Below are 13,777 nucleotides of genomic sequence, written 5' to 3' on the forward strand. Positions count from 1 at the left end.
GAACATAAGTCAACAGCACTACTAAGTTATATTATGTTTCAGTATTTTATAAAATCCATGACAGAGCGACGTTTAGCTGGACGCCGGAGAATCTCCTGTCAGGACATATATGACCATATATAGAGAGCTGTCTGGCACCAAACAAGATTTATTTGTACGTTGAGCTAAAGTTCAGCACCAGCGGCGTAATAAAAACACACACACGCGCGCGCACGCATGCACACACACACATTTTTTTTTTCATTTCAAGCCAACGTTTACTTCCAGCCTCGTAAAGTCATTCCATGTGTTCTTTGTTGACAGAGTTCAGTGCTATATACGAAGATGCAATTACCCATAGAATATGGATATACTGTGACGAAAATACTGGTAAGTAAGCCAATAATAAATATTATGGAACCTTACCTACAATCACTCTCATGTTTTTATTTTGAAACATGATAAGGCGGCACCGAATAAATGGTATCATGACAATTCCTGAACAAGCAGTGCCCGTTATTGTGTATGGCACGCACACATTTTATTCGTCGCTGAAAATGTACGGGCTATGGCATGGATGTCACAGGCGTACTCGCAGATGACAACTAAATGCTGAAGTAGGTTATATTGGGAAGCACCACAATTAACGAACATCATGCGGAACGTGATATCTGTGCCTCGATTGATATTCATGGTGCGTGTGCTTGATTAGTGTGCATCAATAATTGGAAAAATCATAGGCTGGAAAAACGATAGCAGTACGCAAGTTGTGCTGTTGATATCTGCCCTCTAAGACAAAAGCCTCACGTTTTGTCATTGCAGTGAGCGAGAATCAAGGTAACCTAATGTTTAGATTCGGCGGTGCAATGCCCCTAAGGGTGACACGTCAAATCACCCATTGGCTTTCTCAGGGCATCATGGGGTATTGAGTAAGCCGTGCACCCAGCCTAGCAGAGACACGAGCAGCTTTCGCACTGATGGTGGCGGTTCTTGCGGCCGTCATTAATAACCTCAGTAGTAGGCCGTGGGCATCGCTCCAGATATGTACTACAAGCAGGAAGGGGTTGTGCTGTATCTGTTATTCAATATTGGAACCACATCAAAGAGGCAGTATGCGGCAAATCGGAGGGACAGTCGCTAGGGCCGGAGAGGGTGACGCCTCCCTCTAATTCAAGCCAGATGGCGACCAAGCGACTCATCGTAGACAACATGCTTAACGGCGAGGTAATTAAACACTGGGCAGCGCTGGTCCTTCCTCCCAAGCTGGGAAACACGTCAGCTACGGCAATCCAACTAAACTGAGGCTGTGCTCGTGAATCTTCCGCTTGTGTAGTGTAATGTTGAAAGAAAACAACACAAAAGACGGAGCACAAGAAGAAGAAAGACACAAACAAGAGCGCTCACTTACAACAAAGGTTTATTCATCAGCACCGCGCAATATATACTTGCGCAGTTCTAAAGGTAAAGCAAAAAGGAACAATGATAAACAAAAATATAAAGAACAAACAAAGCCTGTGTGGGGCAGTGAACACTCATGCTCGGTAAACCCGCGCTCGCAGAACCAAGCATCGGAAAATGTTTGCCCCATGTGCTGAAGGTGCTGCTTATCCCTGCCACTGTCCTGTGGGAAGCGGTACATCGGCCACACGGGCCCGTCAAAGATTTCAAACTGACAATCACTCCGGCTTAGTTAACGATTGCCCGAGGACCGCAGATAATCGAAGTCCTTGTCGGACAAACTGATAGAGCGAGCGCTGGCACGTCTTTCACCCTTTCCTCTGATGTGGAAGACCTTTATTATCTTGCGGCTTAAGTATCTACTATCCCTGGACACTATTTTCGCGTAATTAGAGACGGGTTCACATCCACACTCTCCGCAATGCTCGGGCAAATGCAAGCCCAGGGTATTGGAAAGTCACCACTCATTCTCTCTTAGTCTGACGTTGATGCACCTGCCGCTTTCTCCGATGTAAGATTGCCCGCACGTTAACGGGACCTAATAAACTATGCCTACCTTGCATGGTACATATCTATTAGATGCGTAGCAGTTCTTTGACTAGCCTGTGTAACGCTGTCCGTCCGCACAAACGCGAGGTAACGTGCTGCCCTCGGCGCAGGTGTTGGAGCGGTGCCAAGTAGGTCACGCGGCAGCTGGGCGTTGACGTCACGCACTCCTCGCACGCTTCCCTCGCAGGTGCGCGCGTACGTCACTCTCGCCCTCACCCGCCGTAGCGCCGCAGCTGCCGGCTCGAACGCCCACTCGGCTCCCGTGTCTGCGTGTCAAACAAACTTTTACACCAGTAAACGCTACACCGAGTTTCGCTTCAAACGAACCTTCCAGCGCTCCCCGCAGCACCCGCGTTAGCGCCGTTCAACCCGTGAGGCCACCCGTGCGCAACGCTGCTGCTTCGCATCCCATCAGCCTTCCCTTCGGGGAGATGGCACAATTTTTCTGATGTCGTACATGACATTAATTTTTCTGCTTCCTAAAAATATCTGGTGTTCAACGTCAGAAAAGCACGATATGATTTTGAGAGACGCTCTAGTGGAGGGCTCCGGAAATTTCGAACACCTGGGTTCTTTAACGTGCACCTAAATCTAAATACACGGGCTTCAAACATTTTCGCCTTCATCGAAAATGCAGCCACCGCAGATTTTTCTGCTTCCTGCGATCTCCTTCCTTCCTATGGTTTACTAAACTGCAAACCTTAGAAAGCTTAGCTGGTGCTCAGAAGGCAATGCGTCCGCCATACTTCGCACCTATTTTCATTACCTCGTGGGAGAGGCCTTTTCCTCTCTCAGCGGATTCCCTTCTCTTTGTTTGATTTCGCGAAGATGTTTATTACACAAGTTGGCAGTCACATGGTTTGGATACACTCTGTTTGTTTAATAAAACTATTCGGCATTGCATGAGTACACGATTTGTCTAACGCTGCTTGCAAGGCCGTAAAAGCTATGCCCATCCTAATAAACTTCGAGTGACTCGAACCATATCTAAGCAGCGGTTTTTCGGCGCTGGGATTACATGTCCAACACACATAGTCAGTCTTCAATTGAAGTTCCAGGTCCACAAACTGTAGCCAAAGATCATTAGAATATTCTAAGGGGAACTTGAGACCAAGACGTTGCGCACTAAATTGTCCAAGAACACGAACGGCCGTTTCCTTCTATTGCTCTGTTCCAAATTACACCAGGTAGTCTTCAACGTATCTAATATCTTGACCGATATACTTAAACAGTCCTGGATGGCTCTATCAACACCGCTGGGAAAAATGCCGCTGAGTACAGGTGCGACACTGGACACTAAACACTAATTGGTGTTTGCTGCGTGGCTGAGGCCTATGACAGCGACACACGGCAAGGGAGTCCCGTCGCGCCTGACAAACGATGCGATTACGGTGCGGGCTCACGGTTTTGTTCGAAGCAAGATTGAGTGTGCTGGTATACGACAGTGTATGATCGCTCTCACGTTTATTTCATATTTCGCGTGCTTTCTTCGCACGGCTGAAAAAATTGCTACGCAGTATGTGTGTTGTCTCAAAAAGTGGATCGGTCGTTTTGGAATCCACTCTACAACTCAAGGAGAGTGACTTGGCTTTTAGTAGTGAATACTAAAAAACTGCGTAATTGATCTTTCTTAATTAGATATATAAACACAAGTTAAAGAATATCCTACTTTATGGCAAAATATATGTGGTTGGTTTCTTTCAGTTACGGCCAACCACTTCGCTTTAAATCCTTGGTTCTGTTTATTACCTGAAAGACTCTGGTTACAATGCTAAAGTGTAGGTACAATTATTTATGTCAAAACACACGTCTCTGGGTAATTACATTTCTTCATTGCAATTATCGTAACGAATTATTAGTTTCATCGCTGACACATCCCTGTTTTCTTACGCAGGAGTGCATGGTTCAAGTGGCTGAAAATACAAACACCGGACTTCAGGTTTTTAACGACGCCGTTTCTTTTGCACGTGTGGCATTGTTGTCGTATGGATGAGCCCTAACCAAATTGGTTCTCTTCAAGCCGTTACTCGTTCGAATTAAGAAATAAATTCGCTAAAATGTGTAAATGAAAAAAATAAATATTTTTACTATGAAGAAATATCAGGAACTGCGAAAATCATTTCCATGCTGTATCATTGAAATACAATATTGATCCTGAAAAACCTCTGGGACTAGCATCGAATGATCGGAAGGGTGCCCTTTGCGGTGTAGTTCACCTAATAAAGGAATCCGAACAAGATAGACATTGAGGGAAGGATGCAGGCCTGAAATCATCCGGAATAGTGGAACAGGGAGTGTCGCTGAGGCCAGCATTTCGACAAGTGGGCTGATCTTCGTGAAGGCCGCAACTGCCGTTCTTCGCAGCATGTGTGTGTGTACGCTTTTCTCACCCTTTCCCAAGCACAAAATTGAAGAAGAAGAAGAGAAAGCAATCGCGCAAAGGGGGCGCACTAAAGGTGGCCCAGAAAAAACGCCACAACTTGTGAGAGGACGAAGGGCCGCTAGAGCAAAAAAAAATTCCACAGCACATCCACGGGCGAATGATAATGAGTGGGGCGAAGCTCCGGAGAGAATCATCGGTAAACCGTGAATACTCCGAGTAATTCGCCCAGTATATGATCAAGTAAACACGTGAGAAACACCGTGTATATATTAAACATCAAACTTTTATTCTACTGTTGGTTTACCTTCATTACAACGGTCCCCTTAGCGTACGTCGGCGCACTAAATCGAACGATTGTCTTCCACCAATGTCACGTGCCATATGTGAATCTTCCGTCAATTCTGCCCAGTACATCATCAACGACGTGAGATCGGGCGCGTTTATACTAAAGGGTCGATGAGAGCCATGGCGACTTGAGATCACTTTAATTTTACATGTATGCTGTGATTTTTATTGTTTTCTCCCACAGCCACTACCTTGGCGAGAGATGGGGGGGGGGGGACTAGAGCACGCATCTGCAACTCAGCGAGAACTAGAGGTGGTTACGACAGCGCCATCTAGTGAACACTCCAAGAGCTAGAGGTGGCGACCTACTACTGCTATTATTACCACTACAACTACTATTACTACTACTACTACTACTACTACTACTGCTACATACTACAGAGGAGGGACAGACCCACACCCTAAGGAGCTTCGCCCCTAAAACAATTACACCATCTGCCGCTGAAGGGGACCATGAGGCGAAGCGAAGCCGGAGCACTTGCACGATCGCGTTCCGTTGGCGTGCGCTGGGCATGCTACCGACCTCGCGACGTGGAATGCGAATCTTCCCTCTAGCCTGTCCATTAATTCTCACAGGGCGTGCGGGGAACGCGGTCAACATGCGCGCGAGAGGGAGGCAGCGTAGGAGAGGAGAGAGAGGGGGAGGGGACGCGCATGCGCTGGCCCTCATCGCGGCGGTGCGCAGGGGAGAATTTTGGCATGTCGAGCCCGCATTTCAGATGAGCCAACCGAGGCAAGCGCTGGACTGAACGAGCGCAGCGCTCTAGCACTTGAAGGAGAAAGGGCTAGAGGCGGAGAGTAGCGTATGCGCCGTGAGAGCAGAAGCGAGAACACAGAAGAAGCGCAAGCAGGTGATGGTAGAGAAGTGGAGAGAGTAACGCGCAGCTGTCGGTGAGAGAGAAGGAGGACAGTCGCGCATGCGTAGTGTGAGTGCTGACTGCTACGCCGTGTGCGGATTACCACGCCGCGTTAAATACCCCCGAGCAAGGGATACTTCGCATCTAAATAAAAATCACAGCATATCCACGGAGTGAATGATGATGAGTGGGCGAAGCTGCGGAGGTTCATCGGTAAACCGTGAATCTTCCGTGAATTCTGCCCAGTACATCATCACCGACGTGAGATCGGGCGCGTTTATACTAAAGGTTCGATGAGTTATGACGACTTGCAGCTTACTTTAATTTTACATGTACGCTGTGAATTTTCATTGTTTAGAAAACCATTGCTTTAGAAAACATCTGGCGTCTTTCGTTAAGCAGCTGGCGTCTTTCGTTTTGTTTTAGAAACATCTGGCGTTCTTTCGTTTTGCTTTACAAAACATCTGGCGTCTTTCGTTGGTTTATTTCATCAATCAACGGCGTTTTGAACAAAATTTTTATTGTTTAATCACGCACAGGAGAAATCTCACCAGGCACTACCTTGGAGGTAAACAATGGCTGCTAATGGGAATGAGAGACAGAAGAAGTCGGCTTTTAGCTAACACTTACACTTCTACTTCTACTAACGTTTCCTACTGGAACATGCCAATGGCTGCTAATGGGGAATGAGAGACAGAAGAATTCGGCTTTTAGTTAACGCGCACGCTGCGAATTTTTTATTGTTCAACAACGCACAGGAAAAATCTCCCACCGGCACCAGCTTGCAGGTCAAAGCGTAAGACTGGTTACGCACTACGACTACTACGACTACGAAGGACGAACGGGTGCCGCCTTAAGGAGCTTCGCCCCTAATATTTCTTATCTTGCACGATACCTTGAAAAGAATTCCAGAGGGACGTGTGATAAGCCCAATAGTCTTAAATGAAAGTCAAGAAAGTCCAACGCGATCGGCGTCATCAAACTTCTAGACCGTCCAAACAGACGACTTAGAGTACCTGAACCATGTACGACCGCTGAAATGGGTATAAGGAGAAATTGGGGCAGCTAGGCACTGGTGTTGCGAAGACTGTAGAAAGAGCGGAGCTGTTGACCTTTCTCTCATCTTTCCTTCGTCGTCACCCCAACTTTCCTTCCATCTATTTGCTATACAATACTGGACATGGCTACGCTATGCTTTACTCTCTCCTTTCCTTCTTTTCCTTTCCACGGTCGAATCACTGCTCAGCCTCAGTTCACTTTCCCACTCTCTTGTTATACTTCACTATGTATGGCTATTTCATGCCTTACATTTTCTCCTCCTCGCCCTCACTTCTGTTTCAAAGCCATTGCTATACATATTGCCACTCCCGCTTGAGATTCGCTCGCTGGATTTCAAGCAAGACGGACGTGCCTACCGCGATGTCCTGGATTACTCCTCGTACCTCTCGCTGACCGGTGCCCCGTGACGGACTCCTCGCCCGCTATGCCGTGCGCCGCTCATCGTCGGGGCCTTCGCCGCTTCGCCGATGTTGTGCATCGTGCCTCTAGCTGTGTTTCGCGGACCCGTCCCTGAACTCCCGTGACCGTTTCCACATCTTTTCTGTCCTCTTTTCTCTTCGTTGTATGGATGGCTCTATCACTTTTCTCTCTAATTTCCTACTATTCTTTTACTCCCTCCTTACCCCCACCCCTACAGGGCGCTTAGCCGTGTCGCCACGAGGCAGACAGAAATTAGCGTCCTTTTCCTCTCCTTAAGAATAACAGACAGACTCCCGCTTCTTGTGTTATTTTGATGTATTCGGGTTTGACCAGCAAGGACGGTTATCAATGCTCGACGCTGACCGCGCCGCAGTGTTCGAGAAGCTTCGCGATTGTAGTAGGTCGTTTTGTTAAGATTGCGCGCCGGACGCCAACAGTCTAGATTGTTCCAGAGCTTGCACGACCACCAGCGATAAGACTGGAAAATTCGATGCGTGATGTATAAAAGGCGGCGCGCCCCAGCCATGAGCAGCTTGTCCACGGCCGACGCTCTGTTTGCCGCTATCAGTGTGCAGTGTATCGCTGTTTGACTTTCCGTTTCCCGGCCACAAGTTCGGCCAAATAAAGAGTTTCATCTTAGACACGCCTACTGGTACCTTCGTCGACGTCACGACCACGTGAAAATATGCTATCCTGTACTCTCTCCCCTCCTTTTTCCTTAGCTGCTCATATTTACATCACTCCTACTCTCACTTTCATTTCCTACACCGTTCTTATCGCTTACAACACATGGCTGTGCTGTGCGTTATGTGTTCCCCACCTCCTGGCAGTCATCGCCTTTTCCCTCCCCCTCAATCTCACATCATTTCTCATTCTAATTTCCATTTTCCGGCCCCTTGTATACCTTCGTATACCTACGGCATGCTTTACGAGCTGCATTCCTCCTTTCCCTCCACCAAAGTCTTGAAAATTACTACCAGATTTTCTGAATGCATACCTTGTAATTTCTGTATAGCACATTGCAGTACTTCAATACTCTGGCACCTCCCGTCAAAGTACTTCTTGGCTACTAGTAGTTTTCAAAATCAAAATTCATCACTTTGCAAGCATAGATCACACAGTTTGGCGTAAGACCGGTTGTACACATAGCCGAAGGCTAATTGCGGGTCCAACGAACAAGAAAATTCAATAAATACGATTACAAAGCGAGATACATTACGCAAGTAAACATTTTTGTTTAGCTGTAGAATGTATTCGAGAATACAAGATAAGGCAGGATGACGAAAAAGTTATTAGCTTTATTTCATTTAATGTACACTTGTGGGCGTAGTAACTAAGAATAGCAATATTAGCAAGTTACAAATATGCGCTTTAAACGTAAACACATGAAAAGACTGGATGAGAAAAGTTGTATTGAGAATTACCTGGCTTAAGGAAATGCTCATTATTAAATGCACGCCTACTGGAATTACCCAGTCTTATGCTCTAATGCGGACAAAACTGACGAAACGACTAGATTTTTCGAAAGCTTTCAACCCGTAGCTGAATGTAGGCGAATCATTTGTAGACGTTGCCTACACGTAAGTCTCTAGAACAGCTAAGCTTGACCAACACATAAAGCAAGCATTGCTAACGGCGCTAACCATACTTTAGGTTAGCCCCAGAGGAAGGCATGCGCCTCCTGTAAATCTAGCACCTTCTAAATCTGATGCCAATCATAGAGCCTCGTTTCATTAGGGATGATCCTGAAGTCGTTCTAAGTGACTTTAATAAATCAATATTAAACTGCGTTGTAGCTTTCATATATTCTCAATACGCTTACGCCCTTATGTTTATTCTACACGTAAAATCATTAGTACCAATTGTACAAGCACGACTACGAAAACCTTGCTGCTGCAATTTGCAAGGCTTTAGTAGTATCGAAGCTTTAATGGCAACAGCAATTATATAGATGCTCGAGCAACACTTCCGTGGTTGCCGCCGTCGTGATGTTCTGTATAAAACCCAAATTGATGCGTTGTCTTGCGCGTCGCATTATGTCTGTGTAAGTGAAAGTGCACAAAGGCTGCCGAAGCATGAAGGAGCACCCGTGGTCGGGGTGCGTCGCTCGGATAGGAACAGCAAACTTTGACCAAACCGGCAGAGGTTGTAATAGCACCAGCGTACATTCCTTTGTACTTACGTGCTCCCACAGCTTACTTCGCACAGAAGAGGTCGAAAGTAGAAAATAAATATGGCGGCTTCGCACTAGTGGCACTATACATGAAAGAAGGGCACAGCTGGGTGACCTTTCTTGTTTCTGGACATTTTTTAATACGATAGTCTTTCTTGGGGAACTTAAACGCAGAAATTTTGGTCTGTCTGTCTGTCTGTCTCTCAGTCACCCGATTCAGCCACCCGGCCAACGTTGAACCACGTGCTTACCGCCCACCAATCTTGAACTGGTACGGCTGTTCATACTTGTGAACGTGATCCATCAAAAAGTAAATATGACGCATATCTGAGGCGCAACGTCACTAGGCAAATATTAGGTGGTGTGTTCCTTTAATAGAAAATACATAGTTCCTTAATTCTAAAGACCCTAGTTTTTTTTAAGCTGCGGCGTCGGCTTCGCTGACAATGCGGCCGCGCTGAAAATGCCATGCTATGCGCGCCGACGAACGCCCTCTGCCATGGAGGTAGGAAACCCTCTGCCCAAGCTCATGTTTCCGGATGTATTGCCAGATGGCGTCCATATCTCACGCAGCGTCGACGCAGCGCCTCCTCTGTGGTATTTACACGGCATTAGCAGCGGAGCACGCAGATACGCGGTCAATTTTTTCTTTCTTCTTTTTCCTCTGTTTCTTGGATCTCATTTCAAATGCGAAGTAATTCTTTAGCACACTTTTGTGACTTTGAGTGCATCTATCTATCTATCTATCTATCTATCTATCTATCTATCTACCTATCTATCTATCTATCTATCTATCTATCTATCTATCTATCTATCTATCTATCTATATCTATCTATCTATATATCTATCTATCTATCTATATATCTATCTATCTATCTATCTATCTATCTATCTATCTATCTATCTATCTATCTATCTATTTAGCCGCCTACGACTTTGTGCTCTCCTCGCCGTTTCGTTAATGGGACGTGTACCAAAATTGGTACGGCAAAACATGACTGTGTGACGAACATGTGGTCAAAACATGAAAATCATGACATGCATGCCACGCATGAACGGTATGATTTACATGTTACTGTCTTCGTGTTCTTGCGGTCGCTTCGTTAAATTGATATATACTAAAATGGGTATGGCGTGAGAAGAATGCATTACAAACATAAGTGACACATCCTATTGGGAAAATCATGACAGGCTGGTCGTGCACAGTATGATTTACATGATATGGCCTCGGGGCATTTGCGGCCGTTTAATTGAATGGATATGTATCGAAATTCGTACGACGAAGCACTTTCTGTATGGCTAACATAAATGAAAGGCCGAAACATGAAAGTCACGACATGCATGTCGTGCACGCTATGACATACATGGCCCGCTCATGGTGCGCTTGCAGCCGTTACGCTACCTTCACATGCACCAAATTCGATATTGCGTGACGTGACTGTATGAACAACATCAATCACAGGTGGTAACATGAATATCATGATATGCATGTCATGTATAGCATGATTTACATGCCACCCTCACGGTGCGCTCGCGGCCGTTTCGCTAGATTTAGAGACACCGAAATTGGTATGGCGTAACGTGACTCTACGACGAGCATAAATGACAGGTAGTAACATGACAATCATGGCATGTATTTCATGTGCAGCAGGATTTAGATGCGAGGTTCACGGTGCACCCACGGCCGGTTCACTAGCTTGGTATACCCCAAAACTGGTATTTGGTGACGTGACTGTATGAAGAGTATAAATGACAGGCGGTAACACGTAAATCATGCCATGCATGTCGTGTAGGATGCGATTTACATGTTATGCTCATGGTGCGCCCGCGGCCATTTCGCTAGCTTGATATACACAAAAATTAGTATTGCATGACGTAAATGTACGACGGACATACATGGTAAGTGGTAGAAAGAAGATGGCTTTTAAGGGCCCGTTTTTCTTTTTTAGACACAATATAATGATAACTAACAGACAATAATGTCGAGGAAAGTATAGGAGATGTTATTTGTAATAATTGGAATATAAATGTGAAGAAAGTAAGGGGACCGAAAAGATAACTTGCCGCCGGCAGGAGCCGAACCTGTGACCTTTGAATAATGCGTCCGATGCTCTACCACTGAGCTGCGGCGGCGGTCACGCCCCATTTACTTTGAAGCGCATATATGTGCATTTAAACCTAGGAGTGTTAGTCAGCGCCGATCGCAGCCATGGCGGCGAGTGTGGAACACTCTTAGCAAGGGTCTCGTTGTGGCAGACTTGACGCATTCAGGTAGTATGCGAGGGATTATTGGTCAGCTGCCAGCTCGTAAAAATTTCAGGTGCTACGTGACGCCATAAAGGCAGGAAAAGAGTGTTTCACATTCGCCGCCATGGCTGCGATTGGCGCTGACTAACACTTCTAGATTTAAATGCACATATATACCCTATAAAGTGGATGCGGGGATGACCGCCGCCGCAGCTCAGTGGTAGAGCATCGGACGCATTATTCGAAGGTCGCAGGTTCGGTCCCTGCCGGCGGGAAGTTATCTTTTCGTCCACTTTACTTTCTTCACATTTATATTACAATTATTGCAAATACCATCTCGTATACTTTCCTTGGCATTCTTGTCTGTTAGTTGACATTGCATGGTAGGTGGTAGCATGACAATCATGTGCATGTATGTCGTGTAGGGCATTATTTACGCGCCTAGCTCATGGTGCGCTATGGCCGTTTCGCTAGCTTGATATAAAAGAAAATTGGTAATGCGCGACATGACTGTACGGCGAACATAAATGGCAGGTGGTAACATGACAATCATGACATGCGTGTCGTGTAGGGCATGATTTACATGCCACGCTCATGGTGCGCTCGCGGCGTTTCCCTAGCTTGATACGCACCAAAACTTGCATTGCGTGACGTGACTGTATGATGAACATAAACACAGGGGGTAAGATGATAATGATGGCATGCATTTCATGTGAAGCATGATTTACATTCCACGGTCATAGTGCGCTAGCGGCCGGTTCGCTAGCTTGGCATACCGGTGGTAACATGAAGACCTGTGAGTTATGACGAGCATAAATGACATGTCCTCCCACGGAAATCATTACATGCATATGTTGTACGGCATGATTTACATGACACTATCTTGGTGTGCTTACGGCCGTTTTGTTAAGTTGATATACGCCAAAATTGGTACGGTATGACATGAGTTAAAACACAAAAGATTCGCCGACATCAACAGGAGTGCACTTCATCAACCGCGACACGGGACCAGAGTTCAATATAAACATTGCTGTTCACCACCAGCCCACACATACTGAAGTTGATTCAGATGCATCGTCGACGTTCGTCAGCTATTATAAGAACGTCAAGGCATTCAAACGAACACATCACCATTTCCCAATGAGCACAGGTGAATGCGAACACGGTGAGAAGAACACCCTCCACTTCCAGGTAACGCAAATATAGAAGTTTCTTCCGCTGGCATTATTGCTAAACCACCTATCATTATTCTGTAAGGCAGTGGATCTGCGATCTTGGGCAGGGAACTGGACCAGCGCTATCAAAAAGATGAATTCCGGCACCAGTCAAGCAACAAACAAAATCCCAGCAGAATGATGAAGCCTATCGGATGGTTGCCGAAATAGAATTTGGCCTTTTGAGAGGAAATTTCTCAACATAGGGTGCCTCGTATTGACTTAAATGTTGTCTTGGTCGCCACTAGAACGTTTCTAAAGGTCAGGCCCATACCGTTATCCCTGCAACCTGCCGGTAAGAGGAATGTCACAAACAGGAACATTAGGCAATATTTGTGCCCGTGCATATTTCAGTGCGACTCCACTAGCCGTAATAAGAAACCGCGTCGGAAACTCTCGCCTTTGCGTAGACTACTGGTTCACCATAACCTTGGACAAAAATCACCCCCGTACTCGCTCCCAATTTTGCTGGACTGTTCGTGTAAAGCCGTGCTTGTCTCTTTTTGAAGAGTTTTGAAGCCATCATGAATGATTGAGCTGCATAGTACACTATAGGAACGAAATCGAACATTTGTGGAATATTTCTCCCACGCCACTGTTATTGTCATTTCACTCGCATACTTCCTTTGCACCATCACCACGGTCCCGGCATTTCCCTGTCACGAAGGGCGTGAAAGCTCTCAGCGTGGCTTAGGATTCTTGATAGGAAAGTGGTCAGAGCCGAACTTTCAGGAGAGGAAACGAGGGCAAGCCAAATGAGAATTATTATTCCGTGGCAGAAGTACTCCCCAAGCACGCAATTTTTTCTTAGAGTGTACACCTCATTTAAACTACTGATGACCCAACTCAGAATGATTGCGTGTTGAGCCGATAAAGAGAGAAACACAGCCTTGAACGAATTAAGAATGTGTTCTCCCATTGAAAAGTAAGGGAGAACACATTCTCTTTCAAAAGAGATAGCGCTCATTCGATAAAGAGAATGGTAAGACTGAACTCACATAAAAAACTCCAATTTCCTTTAAGAACTGCGAGAAGAATAGCATTGAAGGAACCAAGGTTTCTTTTAAGTACATGTTTGCGCTTCTGCACTGA

This window comes from Rhipicephalus sanguineus, chromosome 8 (assembly GCF_013339695.2).
Source record: "Rhipicephalus sanguineus isolate Rsan-2018 chromosome 8, BIME_Rsan_1.4, whole genome shotgun sequence".
In the NCBI taxonomy this organism is placed as follows: domain Eukaryota; kingdom Metazoa; phylum Arthropoda; class Arachnida; order Ixodida; family Ixodidae; genus Rhipicephalus; species Rhipicephalus sanguineus.